This window comes from Lactuca sativa, chromosome 9, assembly GCF_002870075.4.
Source record: "Lactuca sativa cultivar Salinas chromosome 9, Lsat_Salinas_v11, whole genome shotgun sequence".
Classification (NCBI taxonomy): domain Eukaryota; kingdom Viridiplantae; phylum Streptophyta; class Magnoliopsida; order Asterales; family Asteraceae; genus Lactuca; species Lactuca sativa.
The window spans coordinates 57,049,138-57,072,989 of record NC_056631.2 but is presented as its reverse complement, the minus strand read 5'-3'; positions in this window follow the sequence as shown (position 1 = coordinate 57,072,989).

The window sequence follows — 23,852 nt, the reverse complement described above, 5'->3', positions numbered from 1 at the left end:
GACATAGTTTTAGGAATGGATTGGCTTAGCGCCAATGATGCAGAAATACTATGTAGAAAGAAGATAGTAAAAGTAAACCCGCCAGGGAAAGAGTCGTTTATGGTGTACGGAGACAAACGCAGAGTAAACTCTGGAATCATTTCCCTAATGAAAGCCAGAAAGTGTTTGGCCAAGGGATGTACATCATATCTAGCGTTCGTGATCGATGCCAAGATGGAAAAGAAGGAGGTGCAGAATATTCCGGTGGTGTGTGATTATCCGGAAGTCTTTCCTGAAGATCTTCATGGATTGCCCCCTGATCGACAAGTAGAATTTCGTATCGACTTGTTACCAGGAACGACGCCGATAGCGAAAGCACCTTATCGATTAGCGCCAACCGAAATGAAAGAACTTATGACACAACTTCAGGAGTTATTGGACAAAGGTTTCATTCGACCTAGTTCATCACCCTGGAGAGCCCCTGTGTTATTTGTAAAGAAGAAAGACGGAAGCATGAGAATGTGCATCGATTACAGAGAGCTGAACAAAGTGACGATAAAGAATAAGTACCTGTTGCCAAGGATCGATGACTTGTTCGACCAGTTGCAGGGTTCGAGCTATTTCTCGAAGATCGATCTTAGGTCGGGATACCATCAACTAAAGGTGAGAGAGCAGGATATCGAAAAGACTGCTTTTAGAACGAGATATGGACACTATGAATTTTTGGTTATGTCGTTCGGACTAACCAATGCCCCAGCAGCTTTCATGGATTTGATGAATAGGGTTTGTAAACCATTCTTAGATAAATCTGTGATAGTATTCATAGACGATATCTTGATTTATTCGAAAAGCAAGCAGGAGCATGAAAAGCATCTGCGTGAAGTGCTAGAAGTCCTGAAAAAGGAGAAGTTGTATGCAAAGTTCTCCAAGTGTGAATTTTGGATTCAAGAAGTCCAATTTTTAGGTCATGTGGTTAACCAAGAAGGAATAATGGTTGACCCAGCAAAGATTGAAGCTGTAATGAAGTGGGAACAACCAAAAAGTCCTACTGAGATTAGAAGCTTTTTAGGATTAGCTGGATATTACCGAAGGTTTATCCAAGGCTTTTCTTCGATTGCTACTCCATTAACAGCTTTGACCCACAAAGGAGCCACTTATGCTTGGAATGAGAAGCATAAGGAAGCCTTTGAGAAGTTGAAGAAGAGATTATGTGAAGCACCGATTCTTTCATTTCTTGAAGGAGTTGATGACTTTGCAGTTTATAGCGATGCATCCGGAGTTGGGTTAGGTTGTGTTCTGACCCAAAGGGATAAAGTGATCGCGTATGCATCGAGGCAATTGAAGGAACATGAAAAGAACTACCCCACTCATGATCTGGAGTTGGCAGCGGTAGTATTCGCCCTAAAGATATGGAGGCATTATCTTTATGGCACAAAGTGTAAACTTTTCACTGATCATAAGAGTCTCCAATATCTCTTTAATCAGAAGGAATTGAACATGAGGCAACGACGCTGGCTAGAGTTACTCAAGGACTACGACTGTGAGATACTTTACCACCCTGGTAAAGCAAATGTTGTTGCCGATGCTCTCAGTTGGAAGGTAAACCTTGAAAAGAAAAGGCCAAGAGCGTTGAGAATTGAAGTTGTCTCGACAATTGTGGAAAGTATAAAGAAAGCTCAAGAGGAAGCTTTAGAGAAAAATGACCAAAAGGAAGAACGTTTGGGCAAAACGTTAGTGTTCGGTACAAACAACCAAGGGTTGAAGGTATTTCAAGATAGAATTTGGGTACCTAAGACGGGCGGAATAAGAGATCTTCTGATGGAAGAAGCTCACAAGACCATGTACTCAATTCATCCCGGCAGTACAAAAATGTATAGGGATCTAAAACCCTATTATTGGTGGCCGACGATGAAGCTCGATGTTGCTAAGTATGTGGCTGAATGTGTAACTTGTGCTAGGGTTAAGGCACAACATCAGAAACCGTATGGGAGTTTAGAACCTTTACCCATACCCATGGGTAAATGGGAAGACGTCACCATGGATTTTGTGACTAAACTGCCCAGAACAAGGAACGGTCACGACATGATTTGGGTGGTCGTTGATCGCTTCACTAAGAGTGCGCATTTCATAGAAGCCAAAGAGAAGTGGTCTATGGATAAACTTGCGAATTCTTATGTGAAGGAAATTGTGAGGCTTCACGGTGTTCCGTTAACGATTGTGTCCGATCGTGACAGCCGTTTTACCTCAAGGTTTTGGAGGAGTCTACAAGAGGAATTGGGTACCAAGTTGTGTTTGAGTACAGCTTACCATCCGCAAACCGATGGTCAGAGCGAGCGAACGATTCAAACATTGGAGGATATGCTGAGAGCATGTACCATAGAATTCCAAGGTAACTGGGATGAACACTTACCTTTAGTAGAATTCTCCTATAATAATAGTTTCCACTCAAGCATTAAGATGGCACCTTATCACGCTTTGTATGGGGAGAAGTGTCGAATGCCATCATGTTGGCTAGAAGCTGGGGAAAAGCAGTTTATGGGACCTGAAATAGTCCATGAGACTGCTGAAAAGTTGAAAGTGATAAGGGAAAGGATGTTAGCTGCTCAAGATCGACAAAAGAGTTATGCTGACAAGAAAAGACAACCGATATCCTTCGATGTTGGCGATTCGGTTTTACTTAAAGTCTCGCCGTGGAAGGGACTTATAAGATTTGGGAAACGAGGGAAGTTGAGTCCAAGGTTTATTGGACCATTTAAAGTTCTTCAGAGGATCGGGAATCAAGCTTACAAGCTAGAGTTACCGGAAGAACTGGAAGGTATTCATAACACCTTTCATGTGTGTTACTTGAGAAAGTTCACAGGAGATGTGCCCGACATAATTCCGATTTCTGAGTTAAGGTTGGATGAAAACAAGAGGTTGATCGAAGAACCTGAGGCAATCGTTGACCGTAAGACTATGAAGTTACGACGCAAGATGGTCGATTTAGTGCTTGTGCGCTGGAAACATACGAATGGACCAAATCTCACTTGGGAAACGGAGAGTGACATGATGAGTCGCTACCCGCAGTTGTTTGGTGATATGTGATTCCGGGGACGGAATCATCCTAAGGGGGAGAGAATTGTAACACTCGTGTTTCTAGCCTAGGAATTTATATTGAGTTGATAGTCTAGATTAACCTTTGTAACTCATTTTGAAGAAATGAAAAGGAATTATGTGAATATTATGTGAATTATGTGTTTTAGGCTTAATTATTAGGGCTTAATTAATTAAGATTAAAAATAAGCGTCAAAATTAAAGTGTGAGATAAGCCCGATATCTTTACATAAAGTTGTAGTGGTCGAAACAAGGATTTCGAGGATATAAAGAATACTAAAATCCGAGTTATAACGAAGAAGTTATGACCTGTCGAAGTTTCGCGACAAAACCGGCACGGTGCTGAATGTCGTAAAAAGTGAGTTTTTGATAAACTACTTTTTAGCCTTAGTAATCTAAACGAAAGTCGTAGTATTCGTTAAACCGAGAAGTTCGATAAAACGAACGCCCAAATCTGACTTCGTATGAGGAAGTTATGATTTTTCGAAGTTTCAGCGTAGCAGTAGATAGCTAAAAACTCGAATTTTAGATCGAGCGGTTTTTAGCCGACACAACCTAAACGAGAATTGAAGGTCTCGTCATTAGGAGCACAACGGTAAAAAGTCTGACGAAAATGGACGTCGGATGATGAAGTTATGAATTTTTAACGGATTTCCTGTCCCGGTCTGTTAAAAATAATAATATAAAATTTAATGTCAAAATTAGCCGATGAAGTCTAAATGGAAGTTGTAGATTGTAATTTTAGCTACGCGTGCATATAAAGAACGTCAAAAACAGAGCTCGTATGCGAAAGTTATGGATTTTAGAAGTTTTGGCGCAAAAACCGAGAAATTTCGCATAGTCACAATTGCCACGTCACCCTCGCTTAGAAAGTGACACGTGTCCTGCTGAGTCACCTGGCTGCTGAGTCATTAGGCTGCTGAGTCATGCAAGCCACGCGTCCTCTTCTGATTCGACCGAGGAGGAGGCCCAATCCGAAGCAGCCAGCTCCCCAGCCGAAGCTTCGCCCAGCTGCCGCGTGTGTCCGAGCCTCGCATAGCCTAGCTCCGAGCCTCGCAGGTGCGCCAGCAAGCCGCGGTCCACTTAGAAGCCGACAGCGAGCCCTTGCATGTGCGAGCCAGGTGCAAGCCATGCGAGCCATGTGCGAGACCCCCCCTGCGAAGCCTCTTAGCCGTCGGATCAGGAGACTTCTCAGCCGTTGGATCAAACTTCGGACCCTATAAATAGAAGGGTACCTGCGAGGGTTTCCGGTTACTTTTGGAATTTAGCCATTTTTAGCCCCTCTCTCCATATTTTCTTCATCTTAACATCCCGCAAAGCCCCGGTATCAATTGTAAAGCCCGAAATACCCCACGAAGTGCCCGAGAAGCCCGGAAAATTTATCTTTTCGGTTTCGAAGCCCGACTTTTGCAGAGCCCGGTTTCTCAATAAAACTCCCGGTTTTATTAGAAACGATCGTTTTAGGAAACGAATTGCTACCCGATTATCATCAAATCATGTGAGTGTATAGTCACTTTCATTTTACACATAGATATGAAGTATTTACCTTATAATACATGCTATGTGTAAATATATTAATTATTTATTTGAGGTGATTGTTGTGTTGATGTTTTATACAAGTTTTAAACTATATAAGTATTTTTATCTACAAATATGTTGGGTAGAACATGGGTAGATTGTGATGTGTGATAAAATAAAATTGATGAGAGGCCTCGATGTGTTTTGAGATCCAGTCATCTAGCGGAGTTTGGATGACGACCACGAACTTTCTAGAAAGTCTAGTGGGAAACATTAGCAGGTCCGCAACCTGTAGGTGTTAATGAACTAAGAGTGTTCATTCGCTGTACTCCATCCCCTTCATGGTTGCCTTTAGGACATGTATGGCTGAGGAAACCCCTTAGAGTAGTGTCCATCCCGATGATATATTCTTTAGGCTAGGTCCCTTGTGACAAGTGTTTAGGGACATAAAGTGAGGATAACGGGAACGGGTAATCAGGGTTATTGTTGATTGATGAACTTAGTAAGTTTATTATTATTGTGGGTTGAAAACCATATATGCTCACCAGGCTCCCAAGCCCGACCCACTCAGCTTTTTATGTTACAGGTAGTGGACCCTGAGCATAGTCGGAGGACAATGAGAGATGTTTGGATTATAGGCCAGTAGTTGTAAATAACTGTTGAAAGGCTTATAATGTCTTGTTTATGCTTTTGATTTGTATCGGAACATGACATCCCGAGGTTTTGATATATATATGGAAAACATATACCTTCTTAATGAAGGGTTTTGATAAACTTTTATCATAGTTTGTTTGGGGACCAATTCCGCAACATCTTTTAAAAAGATTTCTCTGATTTTATTTTAAAAAGCATAAATTAAATCGGTCTTTTCTGGCTGAGAAATTAGGGGATGTCACAGTGTCATTCCCTGATGAGTTGGTTATAGGCTGGGTTCTACAGTCACTCCCTGAATCATATAATGAGTTCAAAAGAAAGTATTATATGATGGATCATGACGCAAACCTCATTGACCTAACTTACATGCTCATTGCAGCTGAATCAGAAATGATTTGGCAAAGCAATGGAGCATATTTGTTGGGAAAGTCAACTAACCATGCTTCCGAGGACGTTCTAGGAGAACCGACCTGCGTTTGCTGCCAAGAGAAAGGGCGTTGGATACAAGTCTTCCCTAAGAGCTTGAAGAGTCTAGAAGATGGGAGAGTCAAAGAGTATGATTGTGCTTCAGGTAAAATCCACTATCTATTTCCATTAAGTTCCTATTCCTTGATTCTTAATACATGATGTGATAAGATTGCATTTGAATGTTTTGCAGGATCAGTGAAAAGAGAGGAATCTTGATGAGAGAGCAAGATGAATCTAATCACGAAGAAATGGATCTCGATCGCATGGATTTGAAGATTAGATTTTGAGCTTAGAAAGTTATGATAGAATTGTTAGGAATATTTTACTACATAGTTTTTCAGTTGATTTTGCATTGTAAGGACAAATGTTTGATTTGACTCATTTATTTATTTATTTATTTCCTTGCAATGAAATCGTTATGAAAAAATTGATGTTTGCATATTTCTACAACGAATGGATGTGATTCTTAATTATGTTAATAGTGGAAATGTCAAGAATTTACCAAATAGGGAAAGTTTCTCATCACCTAAGTTTCAATTGGACAGAAACTTGGAATCATGCAACTTGGTTGCATGATGAATGAGAAATTTCATATTTGGAAATTGGACTGATTCGTTGACAAAGTGTCAAGTGAAAGACTAGGAGATCGAGTACACAAAGTAGTGTGCTGATAAAATCCACCACAAGAGTAACAAAGATATTCGTCATGATTTACTAAAGGTTTAGTAAATATAATTATACTTATAAGATTAAAGTGTAATTCTGAATTGATTGAAAAAGTTTAAATCAATAGCAGAACGAATAAGAAGAATCAAGTAGGACAGAAAGATAAAAGTTTCTCTATTCTAAGAAGAAGGGAGAGTACCTTTTATGCTTTATGATATATCTTAATGATTAAGAACCATATCTCAATTGATCCTCTAAGTGAATCTTAGTACAAGTGTATGTATAAGAAGAGGAATCAAGAATTGAAGAAATGGTTAAATCAAGAAGTCAATCATACTTCATTCCAAAACAAGTCTTAGAGTTAAGGTTGTGACATTAGGAATGTTTATAACATTCATCAAATGTAGAATTTGGAAAAAGGCTTTCCTATTCTCACACATTTGAAATTGGAAAGTTGTAATGTCTTGGATAAGACAAAGACCAACTAGGACCAATTTTATGAAATGTTTTTGTCTTGATAAAGACTACACTAACTCTTGAATATTTGTTTGTCAAGAAATGTTTATTGACAAGAGAATCTTATATGTCAAGGAGTCAATGGGAGTCTTAATGGTCTTAAGAACAAATCAAGAATAAACCTTATCGATCATCACTAGCACACGAGTAGAGGTTTACAACCTATCGTGTTGACATTACCTTGTTTTTGTGTCGTTCCAATTGAGTTAATTATGCATATGAGCCCTATGAGTTCTCATTTGAATGCATAAAAGGCAAGGACCTTGATCAATTGAAAGTACATTGATAGGAAAGGGTGAGCTGCTTAACTACTTGGAAGACATGGTGGGCAGCTGTGTTACCATAAGGCAAGAAATCAAGATTAAGAAAGCTCGGTCCATATGAGTTTGAATTTTGTCGTAAACTTTGGTTTTGACAAATTCACATGGATAGGAACACATACACCATTAAAATCTAAGTGTCATAAGATTCCCTCCTTCATGAAAATGACTGTGAGGAAATGCTTTCGCTAAGGAAGATTTTAAAGAAGATAGTGATTGTGAAAATTGCATTCTTAAATTCGATTATGGTTACGGTATCCCTTTCCATGATTCGAGTTATGAGATTTGGCAATTAGTCTAAATTGTTTAAGACACACATATAAACTATCTAAGGAAAAGGTGTATAAATTTAAGAAGCCTTGATAAAAGATTATCAAAGCATTGTGTATTAGAAATATGAACTTAAAGAAATTCAGTAGGCATTGTTTTTCTGAAAGTTAAGTTGTTTCTGAATACATGTCAAAGCTAGTGGGAGCATAAGTGTTATGTTTATAATAATCATTGTGACAGTGGGAGCATAAATGTTATGATTGTATGATTATTAAGGCAAGTATTGCAAGTTAGCAATATTAATTATAGAAAACAAGAGTCATACTTTGCAAGGTCGCAATGGTTGTAAAGTTGTTTTGCTATAATTAACGGAGAGAATATTATGCTTCATTTCAAATCTAAAGGCTTAGGTTATGGAATGTTAATAAATTTAGTCAATGAAACATAGTGTGTTCTTAAATTTCGATTATGATTACGACATTCCTCTTCACATTTCGAATTGAGAGAACATAGCACATAAAATATTATGGCAGAAAATTGATAAAGTATCGAATCTTTATGTAAGACATTATGCATCGTGTCGTATACGCTTCGGGTATAGGATCGATGGCAAATGCTATAATATTTGACCATTCTAAAATTTTCCAAATGTCTAGTGCATTTAGAGGGAAAAGGACAAGAATCGGTTTAGACTAAGATAATTAGACAACTATCAAAGGACAATCCAAAGTTCGTCGAGGATTGGTCGCTTGTGAGTAGTTGGAAGTATAGTATTGGATGGACCATATCATCATTATTATGAATAGAAAAGATTCTATCAAGAATGAGTTGTCATATGGAAAAACATGGAAATGTTTCCATATTAGGAGTTGGATATTGAAAGTCTGTGTCTAGATTAGAAATTTTATGCAAAAGGATGTTCAAAGGAATGTACTTTGAGTGAGAGACTGTTGGATTAGTGTCTAAGTCCATAACTATTTTGGTATGTACTTGACCCGATGGTGCATGGTCCTTTTGGGTTGCCTTCACCAAAGCAACTTGATAGGATGAATTATGGACAAAAAGGATTAAATATGATTTATTAATATATTATGGGAATAATATATTAAAGGAGAAATCATATTGTTTAATTAATATTAGTCAATAATTAATTGGTAATTAGTTTTGTGACTAAAAGAGATTAATTAAACTTAAGGGACTGGAATTGTGATTATAGGATAATTGCAATTTAGGCCATGGATTGCCTTTTATTATAAGGTGGACGAATTCTATGGGGGAAGCCCATATGAAATCGTCCAAGGCCTTGAGAAAAGGGCTCCATGGCTTGCTTAGGGCTTAAGCATCCAAATTAGGGTTTCCTTGTTAGATAACCCTAATTGCCTCACTATATATAGATCCCTTAAGGACCAAAAACGTGGACAAGCTTCTTGCTAGGGTTTTCACACGGTTTTGGCAGCCTCCATCCTCTCTCCTCTTCATCCTCTTGCTTATGGTGTTTGTGAACCATTAGAGGAGTGACACTTGTGACTTTAAGCCTTCCAAAGTCAATTCAAGGAGGAATTAGGATTGTTATTGCTACATAACAATCAAGGTAATATTCTAAACCTAATTATATGTTAACATCGATTTCCATATGCTAGAATTAGGGTTTATAGTCTTGGATTCAAAGCATGTACAGTAGAGAAACCTAGATCCAAGCATTAGGGTTTGTATAAGCACATAGGATGTCTTATGACCAAAACCCATCAGTGGTATCAGAGCCTTGACTGGTTTCTATTGTATTGATGCTTGATAAGTTTGAAAAATTCGATTTTTGGTGTTCTGCTTGGTGGACTCGGCGAGTTGCCCCCTACTCAGCGAGTCCATGGGGGTACTCGGCGAGTTCGAGCGTCAGATGGAGCTATTTTCGGGATTTCTTGTTGTTTATCCTTGAAATACTTGCCTTTATCATATTAGATCAATATAAATCCGATTTTATGATATATTTGACTATATTCTTAATCTAATTGAAGATATTTATCAATTAATAAGATAATTGTTTCCTTATGTGATAATTGGTTAGTTATTTTGACTAAATTGATAAATTGTTTTGCAAGAAATCATTAAATAAATCAAATATGGATAATTATGTAATTAAATGTTAATTTAGATTATTTGTTATTTGATCCTTGTGTTATGAAAAGTTTCATGTTTTCCCCTTTAGGTTTTATAGTTTAAATTTGAACCCAAAAGTTTTGTTGTTTTGAAATTTAAATAGTTAAAACCCTAATGTTTTGAAAAAGGTTTCAAAACTTGCCCTCAAGTTTTGAAATTTAAAATTTGATTAAAAGTTTAATTAGGAATGTTAAATTCTAAAACCCTAGTATTGTTTTGAAAAGATTCAAATCACACCCTTATGGTTTTATTAATTAATTAAGGTGTATAATTAAAAGAAGTTTAATAAAGCCATAAAAGTTTAGGTTTACAATTTAATTGAATTAAAGGTATAATTGTTAAATTTAACCACATAGTATTTTAAAAGTGTTAAAATACACCCTATACTATATATATAACATTAAAAGTCTAACATTATATATATGTATGAGTAAAAGTCAGTCTTACCGTTAGTAGGCCTCATTCACGAAGCTGGTCTATAAGGGGTGTTTAAGGAAATTGCCTATAAAATGGCGATTGAATGGGTATCCACTCTTACCCACCGCACTCTTGACTAGTGGAGGGTCGTTAGCCGAACGGGTAGGATAGGACGAAACCTTCCATTATAAGTATAATGAAGTATAAAAGTAACTAAATGTTTTCATAAAATTCCCAATCTTAGTTACTTAGGCAAAAGTGAATTGATGCAATTCCATGAAATTACACTTTGTGCCCTTGCAAAGATGTTAGTGGAGCGTGTGTGGTTTACCGGCACACTAAATGGTTCTAAGCAAAGGTAGCAAAGGGTGACTCAATGTTTGTCAAAGTTCGGTGGAGCGTGTGTGGTTTACCGGCACATCGAATAGGTGACTGTAACATGTGAGGGCACCATGTAAGTTTGCATGGTTATTCACACCCGCTTTGTGATCCTCGGCATCCCAGTCACAAACAAGAGGGGCATATCGAGATTTAAACATGCCATTGAAAGTTCAATGAATCTCAAAGGATCTAGGAGTTTTCATAGATTTAAAACTTAAATTTCTTTTTCGTTTTTCGTGGTGGAAATTAGTGAATCGTCATTCACTTACCTTCAAATATTCTTCAATTAGGGTTACGACATCCCTCTCTCGAGTTGTAGAATATTGTGTTGGGTCCTAGCCTTAGTGTCTCATTTGGGTGATTTACTAAGGACTCAATCAATCAACTAACTTGAATTCGTTTTCTCCCGTTTTGTAGATGTCAAAGTTTGACAACTATGGTCTTCTCAAATCCCATGGAACAAGCATTCCACATGAAGATGATATTCCACGATTCGATCAAGGAACAAGAGATCATGCTTCACTTCCTCCTCCTCCTCAAATTATTCTCCCTAACCCACAAGTTCAAAAGCTTGAAAAGTTCAAGATCACTCAAGCCCTTTTGGCAAGTAAACATAAAGAAGGAAAGTCGGTGTGTGCACACGTCCTAGGGATGAAGTCACACATTGATACGTTAAGAATGTTGGGATCCGTTGTCTGTGAAGAGATGGTTGTTGATTGGGTTCTTCAGTCACTTCCTAAAGCATATAGTGAGTTCGTAAGAGAGTACTATATGATGAACTGCGACGTGTCACCTATATGCTTATTGCTGCTGAATCAGCAATGATTTGGCGCAATAGAAAAGCAAAGTTGATCGGTGAATCTGCCTTCAAGAACTCTATGGATATAGACAATGGAAACGAAAGACATGTTATGATCGAAAAGTTTGATCATAAGAAAAAGGCAATGTCTGAAGTAGTTCCATGTCATGTTCCAAAAGAGTCAATTTGCTTTTATTGCCAAGAGAAAGGGTATTGGAGACGAAGCTGCCCCATTTACCTAAGAGATCTAAGAGATGGGAGAGTCGAAACGTATGGCTCTAATTTAGGTAAAATCCATTGACTAACTCTTTTAAGATTCATTCTAGATTCTAAATACATAATGTGATAAGATTGCAATTGATGTTTTGTAGAATCGAAGAAAAGAAAGGAAGCCTAAGGGAAGAAGTGAGCAGAATCTAACCATGAAGGAATGGATTTAGATCGCATTTCTCGAAGATTAGATTCTTGAGCTACTACTTAGAGTTAGAATTAGATTGCTAAGAAATATGTATTAGCATAATTTTTCAATGAATTGCATTGTAAGGACAAATTTTTCCGCAATAAAATAAATTTTGATTTTATACTATTTATTTATCCTTGCAATGACGTATATGAAAAATTGATGTTTGAATGTTTCTCATATTAGGAATAATGGATTTGATTCTTAGTTATGTTTTTTTATGGAAATGTCGAAATATTTTTTACCAAATAGGGAGAGTTTCTCATCGCCTAAGTTTCAATTGGACAGAAAGTTGGAATCATGCAACTTGGTTGCACGATGAATGAGAAATTTCATATTTGGAAATTAGACTAATTCATTGACAAAGTGTCAAGTGAAGGACTAGGAGATCGAATACACAAAGTTGTGTGTTGATCAAAGTCCACCATAAGAGTAACAAGATATTCATCATGATTTACTAAAGGTTTAGTAAATATGATTATACTTAAGTGTAATTCTAAATTGATTAAAAGGTTTAAATCAATAGCAGAACGAATAAGAAGAATCAAGTAGGCAGAAAGATAAAAGTTTCTCCATTCTAAGAAGAAGGGAGAGTACCTTTATTATGTTTTTATGATGAGTCTTAATGATTAAGAACAATATCTCAATTGATCCTCTAAGTGAGTCTTAGTACAATTATATGTCTAAGAAGAGGAATCAAGGATTGAAGAAATGGTTAAATCAAGAAGTCAATCATACTTCGTTCCAAAACAAGTCTTAAAGTTAAGATTATGACATTGAGTGGATAAGTATTAAGAAGGTTTATAACATTCATCAAATGTGGAAAGTTGTGATGTCTTGGATAAGACAAAGACCAACTAGGACCAATTTATGAAATGTTTTGATAAAAGCTACACTAACTCTTGAATATTTGTTTGTCAAGAAATGTTTGTTGACAAGAGAATCTTATATGTCAAGGAGTCAGTGGGAGTCTTAATGGTCTTGAAAGGTTTCAAGAACAAATCAAATAAACCTTATCGATCATCACTAGCACACGAGTTGAGGTTTACAACCTATCGTGATGACATTATTTTGTTTCTGTGCCAATCCAATCGAGTTAACTATGAATGTGAGTCCTATGAGTTCTCATTTGAATGCATAAAAGTCAAGGACCTTGATCAATGGAAAGTACATTGATAAGAAAAGGTGAGCTGCTTAACTACTTGGAAGACATGGTGGGCAGCTGTGCTACCATAAGGCAAGAAATCGAGATTAAGAAAGTTCGATCCATATGAGTTTGAATTTGTCGTAAACTTTGGTTTTGACAAATTCACATGGATAGGAACAAATACACCGTTTAAATCTAAGTGTCATAAGATTTCCTCCTTCATGAAAATGATTGTGAGGAAATGCTTTCACTAAGAAAGATTTTAAGAAGATAGTGATTGTAAAATTGCATTCTCGAATTCGATTATGGTTACGGTATCCCTTTCCATAATTTGAATTGTGAGGTTTGGCAATTAGTCTTAAGTGTTTAGACACACATATGAACTATCGAAGGCAAAGGTGTATAGGTTCAAGAAACCTTGATAAAAGATTATCAAAGCATTAAGTATTAGAAACATGGACTTAAGAAATTCAATAGGTATTGTTTTCTGAAAGTTAAGATGTTTTTGAATACATGTCGAAGCTAGTGGGAGCATAAGTGTTATGTTTTATAGTAATCATCATGATAGTGGGAGCATAAAAGTTATGATTGTATGATTATTATGGAAAATATTGCAAGTTGGCAATATTAATTATAGAAAAACAAGAGTCATACCTTGCAAAGTAGTAAGGGTTATAAAGCTGTTTTGCGATAATTAAGGGAGAGAATATTATGCTTCATTTCAAATCTAAAGGCTTAGGTTGAGAAATGTTAATAAATTTAGTCAAAGGTACATAGTGTGTTCTTAAAATTTCGATTATGATTACGGCATTCCTCTTCACAATTCGAATTTTGAGAACATAGCAAATAAAACATTATGCGTCGTGTCCCATACGCTTCGGGTAAAGGATCGATTGCAAATGCTTTAATGTTTGACCATTCTAAAATTTTCCAAATGTCGAGCGCATTTAGAGGGAAAAGGGAATAGAATTGGTTTTGACTAAAATAATTAAACAACTATCAAAGGACAATCCAAAGTTCGACGAGGATTGGTCGCTTGTGAGTAGTTGGAAGCATGGTATTGGATGGACCATATCGACATTATTATGAATAGAAAAGATTCTATTAAGAATGAGTTGTCATATGGAAAATATGGAAATGTGTCCATATTGGATGGACCATATCGACATCATTACGAATAGATGAGATTCTATTAAGAATGAGTTGTCATATGGAAAATATGGAAATGTATCCATATTGGGAATTGAATATTAAAAATCTATGACTAGATTAGAAACTTTTATGCAAAAGGATGTTCAAAGGAATGTACTTTGAGTGAGAGACATCATATCTAAGGAATTGTCTTGTAACAATCTCCGATAGAAGACTTTGTAATATCATTGGCAATAGTCTTTGTGACTTTGGTGCAGTGACATTACGAAAGGATAAGTTGCATAGAATGTTAGAATCTAGCATATTCTATAAGTAGCAAGAATTTGATATTCTTTCACTTATGAAAAGGATTTGGGGTTGTGAAATGAGAATGATTGGAAATGTGTTCAATGTGATATATTTCACAAAGTAAGAACCATAGGTAAACATTGTGTGCATGCTAGGAGCATGGGACAAGTGTTGTAATTCAAGTAAGAAGTTGATTACCCGAAACGACAAGTAATGAGTAATCAATATGGTGATAAATAAAAGGCGTTTTATTTATACTCAAAGGTTTGAGGCCATATGGGATTAGTATTATTCTTGTGTTTCACATTTGCATGTTTTGACTTCCAGAATAATTAAGTTTATTAAGAATAATCGAATTATTCAAACGGGCCACAGTCGTTCATATGTTGGAAGTATATATGAATGAAGACTGTCGTGAATTGGTGTGTGGATTGTCTAAAGAGCATTAGACATAAGCAAATGTTTGCTGCAACGTTCATGAGTGCTTATGAATGTGATTTGAGCATTGGATTAAACCCACGCTCACTTGGATCACTCCATGAGATTGTATCATGAGTGATTAGTGAGACGATAACATCTTATATTCTTGAAACCGAGATGTGTGAGTTGTATCTTGCGAATCGGTTGCACATTGATAATATGTAAACGCACTAGTAACTTGGTGTTATAAAACATATTGTTGTGTGTGATTTGGTGAGTGAGTGCAAGAAAGCATTGTATCAAAGTTTATCCGTTCCTTTTATCCAAGGTAGGATAAAAGAGATATCTTTTGGGCCCCTCGATGATTTTGTGATGACAAACGTAAATGCTCGGCCGGGCTAGGGCTAATTTGATTTGTTCAACTAGTCAGTCGTCATAAATCGGAAATCGAGATATAGTACAAAGAGAATGATTTGAAATCATATCTCATACGATATCTAGAATGGAGGAATATATGATCCCTTATCTAAGGACACGCGTATCTGATAGGATCAGAGTTGATAGTGGCTTTGGAAAGCTACGATTGCATATCAGGATCTGAAGTCATATGCATAATAGTTATTAGACTTATCCAAGTGGGAGACTGTTGGATTAGTGTCTAAGTCCATAACTATTTTGGTATGTACTTGACCCGATGGTGCATGGTCCTTTTGGGTTGCCTTCACCAAAGCAACTTGATAGGATGAATTATGGAGAGAAAGGATTAAATATGATTTATTACTATATTATGGGAATAATATATTAAAGGAGAAATCATATTGTTTAATTAATATTAGTCAATAATTAATTGGTAATTAGTTTTGTGACTAAAAGAGATTAATTAAACTTAAGGGACTGGAATTGTAATTATAGGATAATTGCAATTTGGGCCATGGATTGCCTTTTATTATAAGGTGGACGAATTCTATGGGGGAAGCCCATATGAAATCGTCCAAGGCCTTGAGAAAAGGGCTCCATGGCTTGCTTAGGGCTTAAGCATCCAAATTAGGATTTCCTTGTTAGATAACCCTAATTGCCTCACTATATATAGATCCCTTAAGGACCAAAAACATGGACAAGCTTCTTGCTAGGGTTTTCACATGGTTTTGGCAGCCTCCATCCTCTCTCCTCTTCATCCTCTTGCTTATGGTGTTTGTGAACCATTAGAGGAGTGACACTTGTGACTCTAAGCCTTCCAAAGTCAATTCAAGGAGGAATTGGGATTGTTATTGCTACATAACAATCAAGGTAATATTCTAAACCTAATTATATGTTAACATCGATTTCCATATGCTAGAATTAGGGTTTATAGTCTTGGATTCAAAGCATGTACAATAGAGAAACCTAGATCCAAGCATTAGGGTTTGTATAAGCACATAGGATGTCTTATAACCAAAACCCATCAGAGACATCACATCTAAGGAATTGTATTGTAACAATCTCCGATAGAGGACTTTGTAATTTCATTGGCAATAGTCATTGTGACTTTTGTGCTATGACATTACGAAAGGATCATTGCATAAAATGTTAGAATCTAGCATATTCTATAGTGACAAGAATTTGATATTCTTTCACTTATGAAAATGGGTTAGGAGCTGTGAAATGAGTTCATTTGATCTATTTCACAAAGTAAGAACCATAGGTAAACATTGTGTGCATGCTAAGAGCATGGGAAAAGTGTTCTAATTCAAGTAAGAAGTTGATTACCTGAAATGACAAATAATGAGTAATCGATATGGTGATAAATAAAAGGTGTTTTATTTATACTCAAAGGTTTGAGGCCATATGGGATTAGTATTATTCGCGTGTTTCACTTTGCATGTTTTGACTTCCTGAATAATTTAATTGGTTGAGAACAGTCAAATTATTCGAACGGGCCACAGTCGTTCATATGTTAGAAGTAGATATGAATGAAGACTGTCGTGAATTGGTGTGTGGATTGTCTAAAGAGCATTAGACATAAGCAAATGTTTGTTGCAACGTTCATGAGTGCTTATGAATATGATTTGAGCATTGGATTAAACCCACGTTCACTTGGATCACTTCATGGATAGTATCACGAGTGATTAGTGAGACGATAATATCTTATATTCTTGAAACCGAGATGTGTGAGTTGTATCTTGCGAGTCGGTTGCACATTGATAATATGTAAACGCACCAGTAACTTGGTGTTATAAAACATATTGTTGTGTGTGATTTGGTGAGTGAGTGCAAGCGAGCATTGAGTCAAAGTTTATCCGTTCCTTTTATCCAAAGTAGGATAAAAGCGATATCTGTGGGCCCCTCGATGATTTAGTGATGGCACCTAAGCCCTTGGCCAAGCCGGGACTAATTTGATGTGTTCAAATTGTAGTCTGTTGTCAGTCGTCATAAATCTGTATTCGGGAAACAGCACATAGACAAAGAAAATGGTTTAGATCTATGTCTCAGTCTATACGATATCTAGAATGGAGGAATATATGATCCCTTATCTTAAGGACACGCGTATCTGATAAGATCAGAGTTGACAGCGGCTTTAGAAAGCTACGATTGCAGATCAGGATCTGAAGTTATACGCGGAATAGTTATTAGACTTATCCAAGTGGGAGACTGTTGGATTAGTGTCTAAGTCCATAACTATTTTGGTATGTACTTGACCAGATGGTGCATGGTCCTTTTGGTTTGCCTTCACCAAAGCAAGTTGATAGGATGAATTATGAAGAGAAAGGATTAATTATGATTTATTAATATATTATGAGAATAATATATTAAAGGAGAAATCATATTGTTTAATTAATATTAGTCAAGAATTAATAAGAATTAAGTTTGTGGCTAAAAGAGATTAATTAAACTTAAGGGACTGGAATTGTAATTATAAGATAATTGCAATTGGGCTATGGATTACCTTATAATATAAGGTTGGACGAATTCTATAGGGAAGCCCATTAGAAAACGTCCAAGGCTTATTAAAAAGGGGTTCATGGGTTGCTTAGGGCTTAAGCATCCAAATTAGGGTTTCCTTGTTAGATAACCCTAATAGCCTCACTATTTAAGGAACCCTTATGCCCCAAAAACGTGGTGAACTAATTGTCTAGGGTTTCCACACGTTTTGGGCAGCCTCCTTCTCTTCTCCTCTTCATCTTTTTTCTCTTGGTGTTTGTGAGCCATTAGAGGAGTGACATCTATGACTCTAAGCTTTCTAAAGTCAATACAAGAAGGAATTGAGATTGTTATTACAATATAACAATCAAGGTACGACCTAAACCCTTATTCATATGTTATATTGATTAGATCTAGGGTTTTAAGTCTTGGATTAAAAGCATGTACAATAGAGAAACCTAGATCCAAGCTTTAGGGTTTGCATGAGCACATATGATGTCTTTTGGCTATAACCCATCACTTATAAGATTTGTTAAAAGGGGAAAGTTGAGTCCAAGGTTTATTGGATCGTTTAAAGTTCTTCAGAGAATTGGGAACCAAGCTTACAAGCTCGAACTACCAGAAGATCTGGATGGTATTCATAACACTTTTCATGTGTGTTATTTGAGGAAGTTCACGGGAGAAGCTCCCTATATAATTCCCATTTCTGAATTGAGAATTGATGAAAACAAGAGGTTAATTGAAGAACCAGAGACAATTGTTGACTGAAAGACTAAGAAGCTTCGACGCAAGATGGTCGAATTAGTGCTTGTCCGTTGGAAACATTCGAATGGACAAAATCTCACCTGGGAAACGGAGAGTGACATGTTGAGTCGCTATCCGCATTTGTTTGTTGATGTGTGATCCCGGGGACGAAATCATCCTAAGGGGGAGAAAATTGTAACGCCCGCGTTTCCAGACTAGGCATTATTGTTGATGTAATAATCTAGGTTAACCCTTGTAACTCTTTTTGAAGTATTAATGATGAAATATTTGAGTATTATGTGAATTATGTGTTTATTTCCTTAATTATTAGAACTTAATGAATTAAGAATAAAATGAGCGTCTAAATTAAAGTGTGAGATAAGCCCGATATCTTTACATGAAATTGTAGTGGTCGAAACAAGGATTCCGGAGATATAAAGCACGCCGAAATCCGAGTTATAATGAAGAAGCTATGACTTGTTGAAGTTTCGCGACAAAACCGGCACGACGCTGAATGACGTAAAATGTGAATTTGCAATAGAGTGATATTTAGCCTTAGTGATCTAAATGAAGGTTGTAGAGTTCGTTAAACCAAGAGCGTGCATAAAAAGATAGTTCAAATCTGACTTCGTTTGAGAAAGTTATGATTTTCCGAAGTTTCGACTTAGCAGTATGCAACTCGAATACTCGGTTTGAGATCGAGTGGTTTTTAGCAGAAACAATCTAAACGAGAATCGAAGATCTCATTAGTAGTAGTGAAACGGTAAAAAGACAGACGAAAACAGACGCCAGATGAAGAAGTTATGAATTTATAACGGAGTTTTCCTGTCCCGGCCTACTAAAAATAAATAATAAAAATAAAGTCAAAATCAGCCGGCATAGTCTGAAAGAAAGTTGTAGAGCTTAGTCTCACATACACGTGGATATAAAGAACGTCAAAAACGGAGCTGGTATGCGAAAGTTACGCAAGTTTGAAGTTTGCTTAATCGAGTACGCCCAGCGTAATTTTGGAGTACGCCCAGCGTACCCGGAATCGCCTCAGCTACGCATGCAATGACGTCAATCGAGTGCAGACGCATGCAATGACGTCGCATACGCCCAGCGTAAGGCTTAGTAGACCCAACGTACCTAGATTTATGCCCAGCGTAATCCAATTTTCAGCACCCTATAAATAGAATGCGAGGTCAGCCGACTTCTTTTGCCAAAATCTCTTCCTTCTCCCCCGTTTTACCTCAGTTTTCGTGCAAGAAATATCGTGAAGCCTAGGTATCATTCCCGAGTCCCGAAGCCCCGAAGATCCCGAGGAGTAAAATTCCCGAGCCGAAGCTCTGCCCGCGAGGAACCTGGTTTTTGTGAAGATCTTCCAGATCTACCGAAGAATACTACTTAAATAAGTCGTAGTGTTGTCCGATCATCTTCTAATCAAGTGAGTGTGTAGTCACTTTCTTCTAATGCATAATTATGAAGTATTTTATACAAAATACGTGTTATGTGTATATTTTGTTGTTATATGTGTGAATATATATTCACTTTCTTCTATCTCATAGATGTGATTTATTCTCTATGAAATATGTGTTATGTGTATGTGTCTCATCTGTTGTTTGGAATATGTATTGAATGAGAATGTTATACAAGTTTTAAACTATGTATAAAAATATATATTTTTATCTACTAATATGTTGGGTAGAACGTGGGTAGATAATTGATGTGTGATAAACAGATGAGAGGCCTCAATGTTGTTTTTGATTCAGTCATCTAGCGGAGTTTAGATGACGACCACAGACTTTTCTATACAGTCCTGTGGAATGCTAGCAGGCTCGCCACCTGTAGGTGTTAATGAACTTGGGTGTTCATTCGCTATACTTCATCCCCCTCATGGTTGCCTTATTTGACATATATTGCTGGGAAACCCCCGAATGCATGTGTTGTCGCCCCGATGAAATATTCTTAGACTAGGTCCCTTGTGTTAGTTGTTTTAGGGACAGAAAGTGAGAATAACGGGAATGGGTAATTGGGTTATTGTTGGTTAATGAAAATAAATTTAATTACTTATTGTGGGTTGAAAACCCTATATACTCACTAGGCTCCTAAGCCTGACCCACTCAGTTTTCTTTGTATTACAAGTAGTGGCGCCAGAGCATAAGTTGGATGACTTGTCAAGTTATTTTTGGATTATAGACATGTTGTTGTAAATAATTATTGTAAGGTCTGTATTGAAATGTTTATGCTTTTGGTCTATTTATCGGAACATGACATCCCGAGTCTTGTAATATAATGAAAAATACATTTCTTTAAGAAATGCTTTGGTAAATCTTATTTTTATTATATTTTGTTTTGGGAACAAATTCCGCAACTCTTAATCAATGCATTACTCCGAAACCATTTTAATAACATAAATTAAACCGGTCTTTTCTGGCCGTGATTTTGGGGATGTCATAGAAATGCAATGTACTAAGTGTTTATCTGGTTTTTGTCAAGAACCATTAATATATTGAAAAGTTTGTTTTCTTGGTAGTTGGCAGTTTCTAGCAAAATATTCTCAAAGAATATTATATGTTATTCTATTTCATTTTAGTAATCTGACTTATATATATATATATATATATATATATATATATATATATATATATATATATATATATATATATATATATTTGCAGTGTATTATTTTATTCAAGAGGATGAAAGTAATACTTCAAGAGGGTTGTATGATGCATTTCACGAGAAACAAGAATGTAGGTAGTTTTGGTTGTTTAAAGATGATTAGAGTTGATGAACCGTGAAGAAGAATGTAGGGTTTTTGTATTTCAGTTTGCCTTTTTGATACTCAGATTCTTAAAGAATGTAATATATATTATATTTTTTTAATCATCAAGAAGATTGTATATTATACAAAGAATATAGTATATATTGCAAACATATTCTTAAAGAATATAGTATAGATGGTTGTATATATTCTTCAAGATATTGTATACATTATTGTTTTATGTTATAGAAATGGTATATATTCTTGATTATAGTGCAATATATTTTTTCTGTGATATCACATTATATACTCATGTATTCTTTAAGAATGTTTCATTTTTTATGCAAATTGTTATCATTCAGATTATATGCAGTAATAATATTTAACAACGTTTAGTTCTCAAAAAATCTCTTACGATTTCGTATTCTTTATGAATGAACCTGTATTCTTTATCTTTATTTATTGGAAGAATCTCCGATTCTTCAGTATGATTTGTATACTATAAGTTCGTAGATGTGTAGAGAATTAGAGTTGATTTTGATAATTAAATATCAGTTCTGAATTAAAATAAATGGGTTCCACATAATTCTCTCAACTTCCTTATTGAGAATTAATTAAAATGGCAATTATGAATTTATAATTACTATTTATTATTTTCTTTTATTAAAAAGACATTTTATATGTATTGTGTTCCATTGTAATTATTGTATACCATCTAATCTTAGTCATATACAAATCTAATCTAATGGTCCAAAACTTGTCATACATTCACACAATATATACCATTCACATTTAATCCTAACCTTTTATATATATATATATATATATATATATATATATATATATATATATATATATATATATATATATATATATATATATATATATATATATATGATTCGTTGATAAATTCGGTGAACTTTGTGAATTTAACTACCTAATTTAGTGGATGTATAATAGATTAATATAATCATGGATGATAAAGCTTAGGGTAAATAGCACAAAAAACACTCTTTTTACACAGAAATTTGATTTTGACACCATGTTTTTTTGTGTCAATTTTGACATTATGTTTTTCAATTTGTTACAATTCTGACCACTTGACTGGTTAACCAAGTTGCATGTTGACATGGCATGATGACGTGTCAGTTTTGATGACCTGGCATGCTGACATGATATGCTGATGTGTCAAAATTTAATTTTTTTCTCACAAAAAACACTAAGTTTTAATTTTTTTTTTCGATTTTGACACTAAATTTAATTTTTTCTTTCAACTTTGACACTATGTTTTTTTGTTCCAAATCGAACATCATTTTTTCCAATTTTGTTCAATGTTGACAATTTTTTATTTGAAACCGTATAAATATTTTTTTAATACATTTAAACCGTATAAATATGTTTTTTTTTTTCATTTAAAAACCATAGTTTTGTATAAATACATTTTTTTTTACACTCAAACCATATTTTTATGTATAAATATGTATCAGTTATATAAAAAATGTATTTTATATTAAATATGTAACTTTAAAATGTGGTTTTTAAACGAAAAAAATATGTTTATACGTTTTAAAATGTAATAAAAAAATATATTTATACGGTTTCAAATGAAAAATAGACAAAATTGAACAAAATTTGATAAATGATGTTCGATTGGAACAAAAGAACATAGTGTCAAAATTGAAATAAAAAATTAAACTTAGTGTCAAAATCGAAAAAAGTGAAAACTTAGTGTTTTTTGTGGAAAAAAAATCAATTTTGACACGTCATCATATCATGTCAGCATGCCACGTCAGCATGTAACCTGGTTAACCGGTTAAGTGGTCAGAATTGTAACAAATTGGAAAACACAGTGTCAAAATTGACATAAAAAATAACACGGTGTCAAAATCGAATTTCTGTGTAAAAAGAGTGTTTTTTGTGTCATTTACCCTAAAGCTTACGATTATATTATATTTAATCTACCTAATGTATTTAGAGCCTACAATTTTAAATATTTAAACTTATTACAATTATTAATTATCATTTAGGAATTTGATTGTGTTAAAGATCTATAAATTTACAGTCGAAAAGAAAAGTCTTAAAATCTAAAAAATTAGCATATATTAGAGCTATGATTATGAACTTGGAACTCACTTAATAATATGGTGATATATGTGATTAGGTGAGGCATTGACAACTTCTTCAGGGGAACCGGAGACTTGAAGCTTAATAAAAGTTTCATCAAGGTTAAGGTGAGTTGATCTTTGTTGAATTGAAGTATTTTGTTAGGGAATTTAATATCTAGAAAGGATTGGAATGAACCTAGGTTGTTTAGGTTGCATATTATGGGTTTCGAGCCTCATTGGATCAAATATATGTAGCGGAAACTATAAAGAATTCTGATCTAAACTCGAAATATGAAGAATCCAAACTCTATAGTCTACATAACTTAGTAGAACTCTAAATAAAAACATACATTTTCTTAGTTAGTTTCTTCTTTTGTTGAACCAGTGGATTTAACTAGAGAACCCAAAGGAGAGTTCATCTTCTGTGATCACATGCAAGACGCAAATCAGAACCAGATCCAAGCAATCCTTGAACTTCGAGCTCAAACACAATCGAAATATCGATTATCTTTTTCAATCATGATGTGACAATTAGATTCCACGACGTGAAGACTATTTTCTTCTTTTGACGAACAGGTAACTACTCACACTTATGTCAGCAAAGATCATATCACAAGGCATAATTTCCATGGGAAGCATAAAATTCACATTCTTTAT